Source organism: Anolis sagrei, chromosome 1 (genome assembly GCF_037176765.1).
Source record: "Anolis sagrei isolate rAnoSag1 chromosome 1, rAnoSag1.mat, whole genome shotgun sequence".
In the NCBI taxonomy this organism is placed as follows: domain Eukaryota; kingdom Metazoa; phylum Chordata; class Lepidosauria; order Squamata; family Dactyloidae; genus Anolis; species Anolis sagrei.
Genome location: NC_090021.1, coordinates 85915428 through 85936017, shown reverse-complemented (window position 1 = coordinate 85936017; position 20590 = coordinate 85915428). Strand labels below are relative to the sequence as shown.

General features: G+C 38.7%; 1 protein-coding gene and 1 long non-coding RNA gene across 6 annotated transcripts in view; one reads left to right on the top strand and one right to left on the bottom strand.

Annotated features, from left to right (window-relative positions):
- The window catches only part of NKAIN2 (sodium/potassium transporting ATPase interacting 2), a 635701-nt gene that overhangs the window by 562046 nt on the left and 53065 nt on the right, over positions 1-20590 (top strand). The gene's annotated exons all lie outside the window — the stretch shown is intronic.
- Positions 16241-20590, bottom strand: part of LOC132760940 (uncharacterized) — a 105332-nt gene continuing 100982 nt past the window's right edge. For all 3 annotated transcript variants that reach the window (XR_009629906.2, XR_009629909.2, XR_009629908.2), the window contains exon 3: positions 16241-16619. This is a non-coding gene — a long non-coding RNA (uncharacterized lncRNA). The remainder of the gene's footprint in view (positions 16620-20590) is intronic.

Below are 20590 nucleotides of genomic sequence, written 5' to 3'. Positions count from 1 at the left end.
TGGCAATGAATCCATGCCAGATTTTATTCCAGATTTTAAAGGAGCCATCCAAGGTGATGAACCTTCTCCTTAAAATAACCCCAGCACCTTGGATTGTTCCTTTGAAGTTCAGAATAAAACATAGAATTGATTCACTTACATGGAAGCCGCCTACTACCAGGATATTGTGATCATGGTGTTCCTGCTGGCCAGCTTTGGAACAATTTTCTGTAGACATCATTATGGTGGAAATCATAGCTCTATTGATTTTTCAGTTATGTAAAGGATGCGCTCTTTAAAATACTGCAGATGACATTCTGAGTCTAATCTTAAAACCTTGCTACACAGCAAATAAATGCAAGGAATTTATTGAGTATGGTAGGATCATTCTAGTACCAAACTGCCCAAAATGTATTTTGAACCATAACAGGTCTGAAGCACTATTTATCACTTTTATGGTTTAGAAAAAAAGTAATGTGGCTATATTTGTGAGGAAACCAGGGTACTTTCCTTCAGTTGGATGTATGTAGTGCCTAATCCCAAAACTGCCTACATCCATTTGAATCCATAATGTTGAGACAGCAGATGAGATTCAGTGCAAAAAGTGCAAAAGTGATGCACACAATGGAGCAAAAAGCAAAATAAAGAAGTCTTAGATTTTGCATATGCACTGGCATCCTGTCGGTGCCACGCACATGTGTATCTTTCATTTGCATCTAGATATTCCTTTTTTTTTTTTGAGGGAGTTACTGTATTCCCTCCCTCTATATATATTACCCAAAGCCTCTTCCCCAACATCCTCAGCATAGTCATTCTGTGCCTTGTAGTGAGCAGTCAGGATCAGAGAAGCATCTGTTTATGTCCCCAGAGTCAGAAGTGGTAGAATCATAGAGTTGGAACAGACTTCCAGTCCAACCCCCTGCCAAGAAGCAGGAAAATCGCATTCAAAGCATCCCCGACAGATGGCTATCCACTCTCTGTTTAAAAACTTCCAGAGAAGGAGCCTCTACTACACTCCGGGGCAGAGCGTTCCACTGCTGAACGGCTCTCACAGTCAGGAAGTTCTTCCTAATGTTCACATGGAATCTCCTTTCTTATAGTTTGAAGCCATCGTTCCACATCCTAGTCTCCAGGGCTACAGAAGACAAGCTTGCTCCCTCCTCCTTATGACCTCCTCTCACATATTTCTACATGGCTATCATGTCTCCTCTCAGCAATACTTGATTTTCTACTTGGGCCCTCTAGGTTCCAGCACCTCTGTAATCTACCCTGAACATGAGTGAACAAGTGCTTGATGAAGGTGTTGTTTAGTGTGTCAGAGCTATCAAGTAAGTCCAGGCTCACTCAGTCATAGGTTTTCTGAGCAAGATGCAGGGAGAAACACAAGGATGGTCGATAAGTTCTATCAACAGATCAGAAGTCCAAGTACACAACTCTGGAGGGGGTAAACAGAGTAGTCCAAAAATCACAGCTAGGTGAAGATCAATACACAGCAGGAACATAAGAAAGTACTGCGAGGCAACAGTCAGATCATACAATCATAGAGTTGGAAGAGACCACAAGGGCCATCCAGTCCAACCTTCTGCTATTCAGGAAAACACAAAGCACCTCTGAGAAATGTTCATACAGCCTTTGCTACTAAATCTCCAGAGACTCTGCAAGACCCTTTGTCAGTACTAAGGCTGAGAGAGAATTGCTGAAAATTTACAGGCAGTTCTTTCAAGGCCAATGGGACCTAAGTAGTACCTAACTGTTAGGCTTCACATTTCTGCCTCCATTGATCAGTGAAGGATAATCTTTAGCACTTACAACAACTAATTCCTATTGGAAAGCAGGACTCCCCACTTTCTCAGCCCCTTTGTTTGGGATTCAGAGATAGTTCTGCTATCAAACACTGCAGCTTCTGGCCAGTCTATAAATTGGGGAGGTCTTCTGCTCCTAGGTAAAGGTAAAGGTAATCCCCGGACATTAAGTCCAGTCAGGTCTGACTCTGGGGTGTGGTGCTCATCTCCATTTCTAAGCCGAAGAGCCAGCGTTGTCCATAGACACCTCCAAGGTCATATGGCCAGCATGACTGCATGGAGTGCCATTACCTTCCCGCCGGAGCGGTACCTATTGATCTACTCACATTTGCATGTTTTTGAACTGCTAGGTTGGCAGAAGCTAGGGCTGACAGCGGAAGCTCATGCCACTCCCCGGAATCGAACCTGCAACCTTTCGATCAACAAGCTCAGCAGCTCAGTGCTTTAACCCACTGCACCACCAGGGGCTCATCTTGAATTGTCATCTTGAATTGTCCAGAGGGTGGGTTATGAAATAATCATTTTATGTCTGGCTGTAGGGCTATAGCCAAATGCTACTACAACCCTGCCCAATCCTCATGATGCACTGAATGATAGCTTAAGTGGCTACAATACTTCTGACAGGTGGCTTAAAGCTTAGCTTAGCATAGGCCTGCATGTGGAAGTATTCTGCTTAGAGAGCCATACAGGATTGCAGGTATATAGTATTGAGATCTGAACTGACTGTTACTCAGAGCTCTAACCACCTAATTATACAGAGCTTTTATCAGTGACATATGCTGGTTAAGTGTTAGGTCATACATGGAGCCTTCTGACTCCCATCAAATGACACAGAGGAACTTCTGACATGGCTCAGTGGATGGGAGAGCTGGCGCATGCTGCTGCAGCAATACAGGAGGTTTCCAGAGTTGCCATAGGGAGCAATGGAGAGAAGCCTCATGGTTGACACTTTCTCCCATGGGATCAACTTCCTCAGGAGCCAGGCAATGCAGGGTGTGGTGAAGCGGGTTCCCCATGGCCCCCGATAAGTGTTGTCAGATTTGTCATGACATGTGGCGATTCCAGCAGCTGTGTGTTGAGGTCGACAGTGTCTCGTTGAAGCAGTCAATGAATACACATTTCCACTTGCCATGCATTCAAAAAAACATGAATGTCATAATATGGATTATAGAGAAAAGACTGGAAATAAAATAAACAGTGTCATAATGGCCTTATAGAAATACAGTACCTTTTGCGGTGATGTTTGAAATATTCTAATTGTTCCATATCAACAACAGAGTTTCAGTAGGCTCTTGGAACTTATATGTCCTTCCGAAATGACAGACTATCTTAGAAGGTAATGGATTCTCCTTTTCTGCAGTCTTTAAACAGAGCTTGGATTCCCAGGATCTCTTGGGAATTCTGTGTTTATTCTTGGACAGCAAGTTTCATCCAACCCTAAGATCCTTCCCATTGTTATATTGAACCACAAGAGCTACTGATGAAATATAGACTTCTGCAACTTTTACAGCATGAAGGTGGATATTATGGATATTATGTTTGTCATCAATATTTCAAGGGCCAAAATGTAGCTAATGAAATCCCTTTGTTTTTCTCTTCCTCCAGAAGGATCACATTAGGGTTCAAATGAGAAGAAATGGGTTTTTCCTTGACTCTATATTAGGACAGACTGCTAAGAAGAGTGATAAACTTTTCTTCGTTGGGGATGTTTAATCCTTGTGTACCAAGATACTTCAGTCTCCAGTTACTTTTTATTTCAAAATCTACATAGAACTGGACCCACAATGAGTGTATTCTTCAGCATTGCTATCTCCATAATTTCAATTTCAATCACTTGCCAGGTGCATCTTAGAAGAAATCCAGCTTGGACAAAAGAAAGGTCCAACAAATACATTGTATTTTACCATTAGAGTGCTGTTTTTGTCCCAACCAATGTAACATGTTGGCACAAATTATAAACACTGCTTTTATTATTGGGCAAATCATGAAGCAGTAAAAAGAAGTAATGTACTGTGGCTGACACTATACTAGCTCTCATTCTAACCAAGGTCAGAAAAATAAAATAATTATATGAAATTATATGAAAATAATTACACTAAGCCCTAATCATAACCCTGATGCTAACTTTCAATAGAGTACAGTTCTCATTGGGATCAGAAAATAGGCCACAACTCATGCAGTGGAAATCTGGAATAAGGGTAGGGTGATTCACTTCACCCCAAATATGATGCTCTCAGCTGCCACGATTGCCAAATCTTCATTCCCATAGACCAGGTCTGCACAATCTGAGGCCCTCCAGGTGTTTTAGACTACAGCTGCCAGAATTCCTAACCACTGGACAAACTAGCTAGGGCTGCTAGGAGTTCTAAATACATGGCCACAGGTTGTTCAGATCTGCCATAGACCAAACATAGGTAATTTAGTGCAGGATAGAAAAATGTTTGGGTGTAGCTTGGAGAAGGTGGAACATGACAGTTGTAATTTTATGACCATGGCAGGTGTTTCAAATAAGGTGATTGCATGGTTTGATTATATTTTGGATTTGTACAAAGCAGATATGCAAAATTCAAATAGAGATGGAGATATTTGTTTATTTATTATTTTGTCATCAACTGTTCATAGAATGCCTGTGTAACATGGATACTAAAATTGATTCAGATATTTGGGAAGGGAGAGAAGATGATTAAATCTTCTTGTTCATTAAGATATTTTAAACTGTCATGGTCATAAAAATGATGTGTTGTTTTGGACATGACCACAGCTGTGCCTCTTGCTAACTTGTGAAAGTGGTTAAGGGTGAGAGTTCTTGTTCTCTTCTACTAAAACACATCTCATCAGTGACATTTACAGTACTGTATTATTCTGCCATACATTCCATCGGTCTCTTCCACCCTCAAAATGTGTTTGTATGCAATGTGTTAGAACACTAACATGTCAGGGAATGTGATTGGGCTTGGAGCCATACCTATACCCACTGTACAAGCTGTCTGCATAGCTTTTTAAAGTGTAAACATCTGCATTAACATAGTATGTTAGAGACAATGGGCATTACCAATTATCATCTAAAGCTTTTCAGTGCATTTAGTTTTAAATGAAACTTCCTAACATATTTCATCTCCAACTTTTCCTTTTTAATCCACATTGTGCTTTTACTATTCAGTGCCCTCGAGGCTGTAAAGAAGATGACACCTAACTGGTAGCCATGACTTTCTCTCCACTCCTCCCTCTTTTCCTCTCTCAATGACAGTTAATTCAGTGGTTGCATTAAACTGTCTCCCCACTACCTTTTATAAACATTCATAGATCTTCTCACCAGGTTGTAAAAATAAGTTGAGGACCTCGTTTCACAAGTAGCTTTATAGCTTGCCTGTGATTGGTATTTAGTCTTATCATGCAGCTGCACAGATCATCTGTCCTGAAAGATGGCTACACGACTTGGACCCTACTGAGTAGAGTCATATTGCATTCTCTTATGTTCTGCCAATTAAATTATCCTGCTTCTCCTTTGATTCAGCCAAGGCAATGAATCCAGCTGTAATAAGGTCATATACTTTCAGTTTCACTTGAGCGCTTTAATCTAATCCCCCGACACACGCACAGACACCAGCGGTCACCACAGTTATATTCTACTCCATCCACAATATCTTAAAATAGGTGTGTGAGAGTACCTTTTCAGGCCATAAAAGTAGCCATTTTCTTTCTCTTTTTTCCATGAACAGTGATCAGTACTTGAGTATTTGTTTGGAAATTTGTAGTCATAGGCTGAGAGTGACACTGGCCACAGAATTGGAGGGTATGGTATTATGTTTGTTGGCAAATAAATGAAAATTCCAAAATACAACTTTTTCCAAAGCATAAACACATAGCATGCATATTAGCATTAAAGCTAGACTTTCAAAGATCCCAGCCTGATTCATTGCAATAGGCCATATATAGCACAGCTCTTGACATATGAAGGACAGGAGTAATTTACAAAGTACAGTGACACAATTTCAGTTGGTTACGTATGGAAGACCTTATGAGTTTCTTCTTCAGCAAAGTCATTTATAGGGCTGAGTTATACTTGTAAAAGTAACTTTAAAAATAGTGATTTTCCCTTGAAATAGTAGTTCAGCTCTTGATCCTTTGTATTCAAAAGTAGCCTTGCATTCTGGTGAAGACCACGTTTTTTTGAACATCCATCTGCCGCTCTAACCATGCAGTACTATATGTGCTTACTCAAAGGATAGTCCCCTGGAGTTCAGTGGAACTCTCTCCCAGGTAAATCTGAATACAGAAGCAACCTAAACTGTGTCTCAGGTGCATTCTCAATCTCCTCTGAAAGCTCATTATTGCTCAGTGCAGTCAGCTGTTTAAAGTTTTGCTTTTCTTTTTTTTCTTTTCGTTAGCAATTATTTAGAGGATAATTACAGGTAATTAATATATTTGAGGTTGTTAAAAGTTATTTTAGTTTGTTTTAATTAGGGTTCCACTCATACAAACTACTCTGCTCTGGAAAGAACATTCAGGACAATCAAGTAGTGGCTAGTATCTTCCTTCTCTGTGACAAAGATAGGTGGGCATCCTCTTAGTGATATGAGTATGTGTTTCCAGTCATCTGCATCATGGCCAAGTATGATTGTCTTCCAAGTGTAGAGTCTTGGCGGTGGATCTATAGGTGACTGTAGAGACCTATTCTTGATCTGCATGTTCTTTTGCAATGAGGATATCCATTTCCACATAAAAGGTAGCCCTAAGGGTTGGCCTGATAGGCCTTCCTTTTCACATGTTTCTTCCTTTTGTCCTCCATTCATGACTCTTCAGATTCCACAACACTGTTGGTAACAGCTGGCCTTCAGTTAGAATGCTTGAGAGCCAGGGCTTCCCGGTTCTTGGTATTTATACATTGTTAGGTTAGAAAGCCCGTCTTTCAATCTCTTTTACTGTCCACCAACATTTCATTTTCTGTTCTTGAATTGAGAGTATGGTAATAGCTTTGGGAGATGGTGATCGGGCATTCTGGCAACGTGACCAATCCAGTGAAGTTGAATAGCTGAGGATCATAGCTTCGATGCTGGTAGTCTTTGCTTCTTCCAGTACACTGACACCTGTCTGCCCAAGAGATTTGCAAGATTTTTCAGAGGCAACACTGTTGGAATCATTCTAGAAGTTGAGAGTGACATTTGTAGATGGTCCACATTTCACAATATATAACAGGATTGGGAGGACAATAGCTTTATAAACAGGCATCTTGATATCTCGATGAATGTCCCAATCCTCAAACACTCTCTGCTACATTTGAAGAAATGCTGCACTCGCAGAGCTCAGTCAGAATTTTATTTCAGTGTTGATGTTGACTTTTGTGTTGTGAGCCGTCCTGCATCCTTTCAGTATATCGATTGTTGATATTCTGCTCACATAGTATCTATGTATGTCAATGTTTGTGCTACACTGAGAAAATGTCAATGGTGCAGTGGAGCATTGGACTACAGCTGTGGAAACCCAGGTTTCTACAGGGATACTCACTGAGTGACTTTGGGCAATTGCACTCTCTCAGCCTCAAAGGAAAACAAACCCTCTCTGAACAAATCTTGCCAAGAAAGCATGCTAGAGCTTTAGAGGCACCGTAAGTCAGCACCTATTTGAAGGGACACAGCACCAACAAGCAGATGTGGGCAGGCATAGTCTGCTTTGAGTTATAAATCTGAAGTTTAAAGGGATTATCCAAAGTGATAGATCTAAGCTGTAAAATAATATCAGAACCTTGGGTAGATATTTGAAGTTCAAAAATAGTTGTAATGGATTCACTATTCCACTGGATAGTTGTCATCACCAACCTCCAAAAAAGTAACAGAAGAGTAGCTCCTAAGATCTTCTCTTCCCATCATTCTTTTTAATAAGGAGCAAAATAGCACCTTCAGAAGTAAGAGAAACATGAGTCCTTCAAGTATACAAACAACAGCAAAAACAACAAGCCACAGAGTAGTCTACACAGTATCAAAACAAATCACAAGAAACAAGACCACGTTCACTTTTGGCTTGGTTTTAGACAAAGTCCTTCAACACATATCATTTTAATCTAGCCTTTCTGAAGCACTGGCCCCAAAATTGTGTTGAACAATAATTCCTATCATCCTCGGTTAGTACACCAAATTGAATTAAGCTAAGACTTTCTTGGAAAAATAAGCCAAACCATGTTTACTCCTGTTTTGTTTTATTATTTTTTTAAAAAAATATGTAATATTTGCTAACGTAGCTTATGGTTTAGAGCAGATATTATCCTGTTTGCCACAGCAGAATGATGGGATGGTCACATGCCAGATATAAAAGAGACTAAACAGAGGTAGAATGTTTTTTTCACCAACCTGTTAATAGTCATCATTTTTGAAAAAGCAATGTGCAATGAATTAACATATTTTGTGAAGGATAGGGTCTTGGAAATATATACTGAAAAAACTGGCTCTGTAATTTCCTCAAATTATAATCCAAACCCCAACATTTAAAAAATAATAAGCATTTTTTTAAAGTAATATTGTGAGTTATCATTCTGGTGCTTCTTTTAAAAAAAGTTTATGTTCTTGTTACTGACCCTAACTAATATGTCACAGTTACTGACCCAAACTAATATGTTACCGTTACTGACCCAAAATTATACCATGATACTTTACAACTGATTCCAGATCCTGATAATGAAGACTGAAAAATTCAGTAGGGCTTAACCGCAATCTGTTCACTTAATCTCAAATTACAATGCTTCTTCTTGGAGTAATTATATTTTTTCCTAAAATAGGGAAAGTTACTTCTTATGTATGTAATAACATGCAGTAACTGTGCCCAAATGAGCAGTGGTGGGATGGTTCTTTTAGGCCCAGAGCACCATCTTAAACTTGCTCAGTTATAGATATTTTCAGTTTTCACTATATTAATCCTTCAAATAAAATTTTTCACATGTTTAGGAAATAACTTTAGTAGACTTCTCTGTTGTTGAATGGGGCCTCAAACCATTAACATTTTCATCATCTCAATATTCTTTTTTGGTTTTCTTATAACCAAGTTGTTATTGTTGCTGGTGTCCTTTTTGTTATGAAGTACCTTCAAGTTGATCTTGACTTATGGTGATCATTATGTAGCATTTTCTTGACATTTATTGAGAGGAGTTTGCTATTACCTTTCTTTGAGACTGAGAGAGAATGACTTGCCCATGGTCACCAAGTAGGGATCCAGACACTTGTCTCCCAGAGTCTAAGTTGAGGAGTTCCCATTTCTGATTCTGATCTCAGTTCATCTACTCATATACTCATAAAGAATCATTGAGTACAATCAATGGGACTTTTGAGTGATAAATTGATACAGATTCACATAAATATACATACATAGAGTACTACCACCTATCCATAGAACCAATATAAATGGTTTCTCTTACAGTGGTTTCACTTATTTACTTCCATCATTAATGCCACTGAAAGTAATAGGATTCGCTGTTATCCACAGTTTCACATATCCACATGAAGTCTGGGAACATAATTCTCATCGATGTGCATAGTTTGTGTGTGTTTGCCAGTTGTTGGCTACTCCTTTTCTGCTGCTCTCATCCAGACTGCTGGATTGGATTATGGAATAATAATGGTGAATATATGGCTTTTGTTGGAAATTATTATTATTATTATTATTATTATTATTATTATTATTATTATTACGTATAGTTCCAATGCCATACAATTTAAAACCTAAAAATATATAAACATTCAATAGAATTAAATATTAATGGTATTAAGGTCAGATAAAAATTGATTCAAAAGCTATTCTGGTCCCCTTTTTCTGTAGTCCATTGGTAGAGCATCTGCTTTGCATGCAAAACTCCTAGGTTTGACTTTCAGCATCTTTAGTTACCACTGGAAATTATTCTTGTCCCAAACTCCTAGAGAAGTGCTGCTAATATATCAATGGAGTCAAAACCGAACTAAATGACTGAACTGATATGAGGCAGCTTCCTATGCTCCTGTGGTGTTTTTTTTTTCTCCCTTTCAGGCAATTTAGGGCCAGAAATAACTATACATACGGGACTACTGAGAGATATATGAAGCTTGAGAGCTTCCTGTGGAATATTGCTGATTTAGTCAGCAGCAGAAGAGTGTATCTCAGCCAAAGCACTTGAAGTTAAATGGGTCTCTTATGCCTGACAGGCTAGGGTCTAATTTTGATTTCCCTGGATCCTCCTCACTGGCAATATCCCAGATATCCCATTATATTAACAAGGCTCATAAACTGTCAGAAATAACTCGTACACTTAACTGGCTGGAATGATGCAGATTTTAAGGACATGGCCTTTCCGAGAATTATCTGTCTTTCTAATTTGTCATCCACACAGTCAGTGATACAGTGCTGCTGGATTCCTGAGCTAAAAGTCTTTGGCACATTAATTTCTCAGGAGACCAGAGTCTCTTTTGACCATTTGCCCGGAGGTCATGCTCTTACACCAGTCTAGGAGGATGATGCTCTCCAACAGAACAATTCAACATTATACTACCTGACAAACAAATTACTGTCTTGTCAGGTACAGTAAGTCCCATGTGATTTTCCATTACATCTTTATAAGTGTCAGAGGCTGTGGATTTCTAAAACAGACCTTTTCCTGAGAGGATAACTACAGATTGCACACCATCGAATCCATTAAAAAAATACAAAAACAAATTTGATAGAGTCAAATTATTAGGAAAGAGGAATATTGGAAAGATGGTTAAACTTTCTCTTGTTTACTCTTTCTCATCCAAAGTGCCCTCCCCCCAAATTCTGGTTAAAACAGTATTATTGTTGTTGATGATGATGTTGTGTTCCTTCATGTTATTTCTGATTTATGGTAACCTCAAAGCAAACCTATCATGGGGTTTTCTGGGGCTTGAAGAGTGCTACTCATCAAAGGTCACCCAATGGGTTTCCATAATCAAGCAGGAAATTAAACTTTGGCCTCCAGAACCACAGTCCAATGCTGAAATCACTACAATCATCCATATTACCATTAACCATCGAAATGAGTAACTACATCCTACTTCTTATGGAGGTACAAAAACTAGCCTGTTTCTAATGTTGGTGCTGATACATAAAATTTCCAGGATTGGTTCAGAAAATACTCAGGTAAATTATCTAGTGATGCCCATGAAGCAACAAGCAACATCTCCCTAAAGACATATATTCTCTTTAATTGGAAAATAAAAATTTCTATATTCTCTTCTTCCTTCCTCTGTGGGAAGACTACTTCTGAAGCTACTGGTTGATCATAGGTAGAATTGCAACTGCTTATTGAGTATGCATAGAAAATATTCTACATAAATATTATTGTTTTTCACATTTTGGAGTCTCTCACTGCCACCGCCCCCAACAATGAAAGTTGTACTGAAGATAGTAGTTTATCCCTCATTCTTTGTACCTCAGAAATCATACTGCCTGTGTTTCATGATGAGGTTGGAAAAGTTACTTTGTTGCACTAAACCTTTATGTCTGTTCCATATTTGAAATCACAACTGCATTGATCCCCAAGCTAGCGTACTTTTTTGATTTCCAATAATGCCTTGGATGGATGCTTTGTTAGAGCATTATGGGAAATTAAAATGGCAACCCTATGCTGGTACTAATCTTAGTGCTTCTACTGTTCACACCTACTGCTAAGTAAATATATGGTACCTTCCAAAGAGACGAGAAGCTTCAGAGTGGCCATTTTGCTGAACCTATAGCGGTTCTAATGTATTAGAACATGTGCAGTATTTTTTTTTTTTGTCATGTCAGGAGCAACTTGAGAAATTGCAAGTCACTTCTGGTGTGAAAGAATTGTCCGTCTTCAAGGACATTGCCCAGGGGACACCTGGATGTTTTTTGATGTGTTATCATCCTTGTGGGAGGTTTCTCTCATGTCTTCGCATGAGGAGCTGGAGCTGACAGAGGGAGCTCATCCGTGCTCTCCCTGGATTTGAACCTGCGACCTGGTGGTCTTCAGTCCTGTTGGCACAGGGTTTAACCCACTGCGCCACCGGGGGCTCCCATGTGCAGTACTATGATCTGATATATAGCAATGGTGGGAATTGCTGTTATAAAATATGTGCTGCTTTAACATAGGTTCAGTGTTCATCTGAATGGAAGTTTTATTGTGTGAGAGTGTGTGAGTTGGTGGAATGCTATGTGTATGCATGAAAGAGAAAATATAATGACCTTACTGAAGAGTACTTGATCTCAGTTGACTCCTTCACATACACTATACCAATTGGCCTTGTCAAAAACAGCAATCAAAAGCCAATCACAGCATCACTCTTATTAGTATCACGTTAAAGCCTTATACCATGGCCACCCACCATGAAGCCTTAGTAATGCTAAGGCTTTTCCAAATTTCAGAATACCATTAACGGTGATCAGAGCCTTGAAGCACACTGCTTTTCATCAGACTGGAAGGAGATCAGTAAAGAAATTGGTCATTGCCACAGAGTCTTTTTCAGAAACAGGGGAGCATCTGCTGAAATCAAACAGAGGGTCTCAGGGTGTGGGAAAGAAGGTCTTTTATTAGCTAAAATGCCTAATACATTTCAGTGTGTGAATGCTCCAAAGGCCTTCTTCAAAGAGCTTTAAATAAAGTGACAGAGAACAGCATATAAATATGTGGTGTTATAGTACAAAAAAATCATTATTATGTACCCACTCCCACTCAAAACTACAGAAATTTCTGAGCCAGGAATTCCAAAACTATTATGGGCAAAATGAAGGCATGTGAATAAATGCTTATTTGTTTTGTTTGCCATGTTATGATCGTGTGATTTTATAAAATATATAATATTCAAGGGCACAAAGGAAAAGGGGTGTCTGAAAATTCTGAAAAAATTATGAGGGTTCATGACCATTGACCATGTTTACCCAGTTCACAATGAGGTTAAACATTTGGAGATTAAAAAAATATTTTAAAATGGTTTGAAGGACAGGCTAGGGCCTCTGGTGTTGGTGAACCATATAAACAAAAGTAAAGTAAATAAGTAAATAAAACAAGTCAATTCCCTCCCTTCCAAAACCTTCAAGACATTAGGTAGGTAATAAATACACAATAGTTCCAAAGTGCTAGGACTTTTTTCAGCAGTAAAGGAAGTCCATATGTTAAATAACTTCATCCCACTGTGGAAGAAGCAGCATTTGTGTTATTTTATTTATATTGTGAACTTTGCTTTCTTCCATGATGGAATTTGAGGTGGGTTACAGTAATTTTTTTAAAAAAGTTGTAAAATTTTATGTTTCAAAATATAAAAAAGAATTACACAATGTTCAGAGCCCTCTTGAGAAGTTATGAATGTTTAAGCACTTTAGTTATGGCTCTATCAAGCGAATCATATTGTCATCCCCTCAATTGCCACATAGTTGGTAGCAGCCACTCGATTAAGGTCTGTCCCCTATCAATCAGGAAGCAAGTGCCAAGCATTTCCACAACCTCCTGTGAGTGAAAGCAAGATCCTTGTTGCATTTTCCCCTCATGCCAGGGATTCTTTCATATTGGGGCTGTCAGCCAGATGCTTCCCAATTGACAGGGGGAAAGACCCTCCTGGTGAATACAGCAACTCTCCCTGGTTAGGGGGGATAGAGGGACGTGCAGTACCCTTGTATCCACCAAACTAAGAGTTATGTGGGGATCATGAATATGAAACAGTTTGTAACTCCAGGTTATGCATTCATAACTGCTCAACAATATATTATAACCAACATAACAGTTCAAACACACTTGAAACTTAACTATTAATAAAAATGTGAAAATAAAGCACACTTCACAAAACACACTACACATAATTAAGTTTCTGAGGCTTGCAAAGAAGGGGCTAAGCAGATTATTATTATTATTATTATTAACTTTATTTGTACCCCGCTGGCATCTCCCGCAGGACTCGATGCGGCTTACACAGGCCGGAGCCTCAAAACACAATACAATAAAAACATAACACAATACTAAACAAAGCAAATCAAAGCAATCAAGCAAAATAACAACAATAACTACTAGGGCTGGGCGGTTTCGTTTCGTTAATTCGTAATTCGTTAATAATTCGTTAATTTTTTCAATTACAAAACGATAACGAACCATTCTGGAGCAATTATTAAAAAAAACGAATTTTCAAAAACGTTTTGTAAATGCTTCGTATTTCGATATTGTATTCATTTCGTTATTGTTTTGAGGTCGTTTCGTTATTATTTCCGCATGTTTGGGCCAGTTTTATGGTTTAATTAGTGAAAAAAAAAATAATATCACACCAACAGTCAACAACAGAGGGAGAGGGAAGCTTCAGAAGGTTTTGGAGGTTTTTTAGCGTATTTCGCGGTCGCGTCCGCCATTAACGAATCAATTCGTTATTGTTTCGGAAATCGATTCGTTAATTTTTTACCATTTATGAAATTTGGTAAATATTGAACTTTTTAAAAGGAAAATTTTGTAATTATTTTAAATATCGAAACAAAAAAACCCCCCAAATACAAATCGATTTTAGAAACAAATTTTTCCGTTGTTACCCAGGCCTAATAACTACCTCAAGACACAATTAAAACTGGTTCGGCCGGCGCAATGGGGTACAAGGGTTAAAATGCTGAGATGGCAGGAGGAAGTTGCCTGGACTGTTGGCCTGGACTGTTGGCCTGAAGTGGCAAATTTATGTTAATTACAGTACTTTTTTTTAAGTACAAAAGTAAAATGGAAAATCCTTCATCTCAAACCTTTACAATGCTGCCATGTTTATTAGCATTTTTTCAGAATATTTGGGATATGTTTTAGAATGGGGAAGGACAATATATGGTTTCATATTTGTCATATTCTTTGAATCTCCTGCTCCATCCACCACCACATCCAAACCAGCTATCATTAACACAAAACCATATCATCAAAACTACAGTCTGTTTTCCCCTATCTTGGTATTTCCTGTCATCCCTTTTCATAGCACTATATTGTGAGATGTTCCTTCCATAATCCTTTAGGCCACAGTATGCTTTTCCTGCAAGGCAAAGGGTTGGACTAGAGGCCCCGTGGTTCTCTTCCAACTATACATTTCTGTGATTCGAATGCTCTGGCACCCTCTAATTTCACAGAAATGCTGCATTTGCTCCTAGAAGTCAGCATACAGAATTGGGAGGGAAGAATATTGCCCCAGACCAATTGTGGGAGGGCTGGGCATGTGTACCCCACCTCCTTGACACCATAGTTACCTATCTCTGTTACCCAGTGGAGAAGAATCTTAATTTAGCAGTATGTAAAATACCTTTCCTTGCACCACTTCCTGTGGTCATAACACTAGCGTCTTATGGTAGTTTTAGGGTTGTTTTATAAAAACATGTTCCTATTTTAGCACTCATCATTTATATGCAAGTCATTCAGCACATGGGTCTTCTGCATATAGAGGAGTTTGTACTCAGCAGACAGGAGCTTGTCAAAGCTTGTCCTTGTTTACCAGAAAGCTTTGCGTTTTCTTTGCCATCATCAAGCATATATCTTTGCAAACAGTCTTCCATGCCCTTAGAGTATGCAGATGTTCTGTATCCACAGGCCCTCAAATAAGTGCCTAGCATTTATAATCACCAGTTTCATCTAATCCAGGTGGTTGGGTTTTTAAAAAATGCTAGGCATTTACGTGGAGGGCAATGAGCAGTAGGTGGTTTTGTCAGATCTGTAGCGGCATAAAGAACCAATTTTTCTTATCCTAATCCTATAGCTGTCTGGAAAAGGTGACACGCAGTGAGACATAACGATAAGGAAACCTCAAGCAGCCCAAGGCAGTCAGATACCAAAGCTAGATGATTAAACTATTCTGTAACATTCCCAGAGATCCAGGGCGGGGGAAGGAGTTATGAATGGCTACTTCTCTAAAAATGCCAGAGAAGAATAGACCAAGACAGGTGCTGTCCTTCTTGCTTTCCACATTCTACCCTGCTGAGAAAAAATTGGGCAAAGAAGCCCAATCTGTATTTTTGAAAGCTTCCTTCTGCAGTATTTCTGTCATGTTTAAGATGTATGGCTGGCACAGCGAGGGGGCTACATGCCAACCGCCTCCTTACATTGGCCTAATAAACATGGACTGAGAATTTGTCAATCATTGGCACTGGTGTCTCCCAGATAACTGGTAGATGGTGGGGTCTATATCAGTGAGCATTGAATGTATTTCAAGTTTAATTCTAAACTTGCAATAAACTATCCAAGGTGCTGAATCATATTTATACCATAATCTCAGCACTTTGGGCAGCTCTTTTAAAGTTCTTTGTAAAATCCAGAATTGATTTACTACTCCACTGACATGAAATCCACCAGACACCAATTTGGACTTTAAAAAGTGGCCATGTCTGGGGAAAGGAAAAACATCTGCCCAGCAATGCTCCGTATGCAGCAGTAGCATATTATATTATATTATAGTATCTCACCACACAACACCTTCCTTGTTTCCATATCATTGAGCCATGGTACTTAAAGTGGTGTCAAACTGCATTAATTCTTCAGTCGAGATTCATCTCCTACCATGCTCTGTATAGTATAAATCCACAGAAAAATGTTGTGGAGTTGTGGTGTACTGGTTTAGTGATTTGCTTTATTTTATGTTTGGATCTTTTCTACTTTTCCCTCTTTTTTCTTTTTGAAGTGGCATCAAAGAGCTATTATTAAAGGCGATAAACATTATTCATCTTCACAGAAAGTAAGGCCTGCTTCTGTTTCCAGATTCTTGAAGTCATTCATCTTCATTTTCACAGCTTCCTCTTCCTTGCCTCCTTCATCTAACCTCCTCAGTCTGTTCAGCTTCTCTTTTCTTCTTTGCGTTAATACTTTGGCTTAACTGTCTCACTTAATAAAGTTACTTCCTTTTGATGATCAATCTAGTGTTGGAGTATTAAAAGAAAATAAAAGCATATATAAGAATTATGTGCTTTCATATAGATCCTCTCCCTAAATCTGATGGTGTTTTCAGTGTATGAAAACAATTTGTCTCCATAAAGAGGGTCAAGGGAAGTAGTGAGACAGTATTTTGATAAATATTGATTTTGCTTTAGTGTGATCACAGCGCTTGATGACCTTGGTAACTCCAAAGGTATACTCAAGATATGATTGGAGAAAACTTTAGGTTCCAAAACACTATTAAGATGATAAATCTGCACAAATGTTTGTCTGCAACTCAAGCAGACAAACAGTAGGGAGACAATATGGGTACTCATTCAATTATGCCCCAGTATCACCATGTTCTTGGTAGCTCTGAGTATCTAGAAAGGGTTTTGTAAACATACATCAGATTTCAGAGTTCTGTTTGTATGCAAACACAAGGGATGTGAAATATTGCCTCAGTTTCATTAATTTCTCCAAACCCCACCTGCCTTATTGTCTCATTTTTCAGTTGTATAAGAGTGTACAATCTTGGTTTTTTATATTTTCTAACCTGAAAGTTTATACTCATTTTCATTCACATTTTCAGGTATGCATTTTTGAATACTTTTCCCCCTTGACTAAAGTCTGTCTGTATTTTTCAGTTATCACTATTTTTAAACATTTCCACTTCTTAAATGGGTGCTGGGTTGCATACATATTTTATTTTTCTAAAACTGGCCACAGTTCTTTCAAATATGTGAATTTTCCAAGTAAAGTGTATATTATCTTAACAGATCTCAGGGAGTGTGAGATGAATGCTTTAACTGAATCTTAGTTCCACTAAAACATTTCGCTGTCATATTCTGAGAAACAGCTGGGGCAATTGTTTTCACTTCTTTTTCATGTTCTATTCAGATTTCAAAACTTAGATGGGTGTCTAAGCCTGTTAAAAATCATATTAAGTAGTCTTCACATGTGTCATAGACATATGGCAGAGATATAACATGTGGACTAAATTATTTTCAATTTGCTGTCAAATATGCATGCAGTGGGAACTGCATGTCTCTGTGTAAGAGAAAAATAAATATCTGTTGATACATCTGCATGGAATTACCTGTTCCCACTTCTCTGGGCTAGATATAACTAACCAAGCTTTTCTTTTACTTTATCTCAATAAAATCTGGATTCCCTCAAAGCTTTGGAGATATGGATTGAATCTAGGCAGTCTGCTGTAGTCGGTTTCTTCTAATCATTCTGTATGAGAAGAGCAGAGGTTTCAGGAAAGCTCTCCAAGTATGAAGTGTTTCCATGGCAGCATTTCTACCTTTAGGGTAAATCTCTGAGGCAAAGATAGGGTCTTTCTCTCCATCACTCCCCAAAGACTCATTATCTCCTTTCTAATGTTGCCAATTTTTCCATCAGACTCCAAATGTGAAAGGTAATTCAGGGCTGCTGACACACATAAACACACTCACACCAACAAATGTGAGGGTCTCGTTTATTGAGATGTGCTTTCTGGGTGGAAACATGATAGAGGTAAATATTTCAAAGATGCACTTTGTGGTGATCCCTAAGCGTCTCTGCTCTTTGGGGAAAAGCAGTTTACTGCCCATCACTTTGCCTGAACTAACAATGAAAAGGAAAATTGTAAAGCTAGCCATAAAGGAAAGGTGGTTGCAAGCATCAAATGAAATAAATCATACAGTTGGAAGGACACCTGCACTGTGGAATTAACGCAGTTTGAGACCATTTTAATGGTCATGGCTCAATGCTATAGAATTATGGGAGTTGTAGTTTGGGGTTAGGGGTTAGGGTTAGGGCAGCACTTTTGGGCAGAGAAGGCTAAAAATGTTGTAAAACTATTATTCTATAGTTTTTCAAACAGTTTAATCAAACAGTTAAAGTGGGGTCCAGCTGCATTCATTTTGCAATGTCAATGCACCCTTAGTTTCCACAGCTTCCATAGTTTTTTAAGAGACATATATTGAATGTTGTCCTATGCATAAAGTCCAGGGTGGTTCAGTGGTTTTGAAAGGGTTTCACAATAATCCATTTTACTTTTTTTTTCACCAGCTGTTTGGAATTCTTTTTTTAAAAAACCATTTGCATGTTTTTGGTGCCATTTTTTTAAAGGAGGTGATTCTTTCCAAGGAAACCCCAGGCAATCAGGAAACAGCCTTTAATAATGATGGCTTTTATTTGCCTATGTGGCCATGGGCACATCAACACTGACCACTTAAGTTGGTGTGAGGTCACTTCAACCTCATGGCAGCTAAACAGGCAGCTTTTTTCTCGTGTTAAGCCAATTTGGAGGGGAGGGGGTGGATCTGAATTTTGGCTGAATTAGGGCCTGTCAAGACAGCTAGACAAGTTTTTAAACAAAACCACTGGCAGCTGGGCCGGGCTGGTAGCACAACTGGTTAAACAGCTACAATAAATCACTGCCGACCAAAAGGTGGCAAGTTCGAAGCACGAGCTGGGGTTGAGCACCCAAACTGTTAAAAAAACAAAGCAAAAACAAACCCAACGCCCAGTTTACTGTCCACCTAAGCAGTTCGAAAACAGCTGTGAGCTGTGAGTAGAGGAATTAGGGACCACTTAAAGTGGGGAGGCTAATTTATGACACCATAAAAATGTCAAAGAGCAAGGAGGAAATACTGTGATCAAAAAGGCTCATAGTGGACAAAGCGACAGCTCCCCCGTGACCAAATCGAACAACCTCCAGCATCTGAAATGGAAGAACGGCTAAATGGCCTCTGTCTGTCTGTATGTCTTGTATGTCAAAAACGGCATTGAATGTTTGCCATGTATATGTACATTGTGATCCGCCCTGAGTCCCCTTCAGGGTGAGAAGGGTGGAATATAAATACTGTAAATAAATAAAAATAATAAATAAGCTGTCATGACAGCCACCATGCGCTGCCCAGCCTGAAGTGGCCAGGGACGCAGGACGGCAGTCCCCTCCCATCCTCTTACCCTTTCCAGCCTCTTTAGTGACTGGTGCTCTGGCTGACACTGGTAGGTGGGCTGTCGTAGCACTGAACTGTATTTGGCATAGCTGAGCAGTGGGGACTCCCTGCCATCTCTGAGGTAGCTCAAGGAGTCCCACCAAAAAGGCTCGATCCACTGTGACATTGAATTGAGCCAACTTTAATGACCTATGTAGAACTGCCCCATGTCAGGGGATCATATCACAATAAGATTGGATACCATTGCTTTCATCACAAAGACCATTCAGCTGAACTCAACTATACAATGGCATTATAAATGTGCTAATGTTTTTACCTTTGGAAAGGGATGAAAAACTGTATTTTGTAAGGAGTCGCATTTTATCGTAAAATATCCCTCCCATTTCATTTTTCCTTAATTTAATCTAATCTCTGCTTTAAATTAGATCAGTAGTTTAATTATTTTTCAATGTTTGTATGACATATACAAATGTATTTGTTTTGATTTTACAAGACACCCTGAATCCTAGGACTGGAAATAAGGTATGAAATAAACAAACAAACAATATAACAAAATTCATATTAATATATTTATAATTGCCTAGGGAATACTTTTCGTTTATAAGACATCAAGTTAATCAACAAGAACCCATAACAGTTCAAAAATATTGGAAAACAATACACGAAGAAATGCAAAAAATATTCAAAAAGAATTTCCCAAGAAAGGCTGAATATTACTTGCTGGAAATTACAGATGATGATATTAAACTGGACTCTAATGAGGACATTCTATTCATATACTTGACTACAGCTGCCAGAATTGTCTTCGCCAAAATGTGGAAACAGAAGGAAATACCAGGAAAACTCCACTGGACAGATAAAATAAGTGAAATAAAAGATATGGATATATTAACATTTTTATTAAAGAAGAACACAGGTAACGCAATTAAAGAGACAAATTGGTCAATTGTTGAAGATTACTTGGAAACAACACATCACTCTATATAAAGAACTTGAGGACATTGGATGACAGGACATGG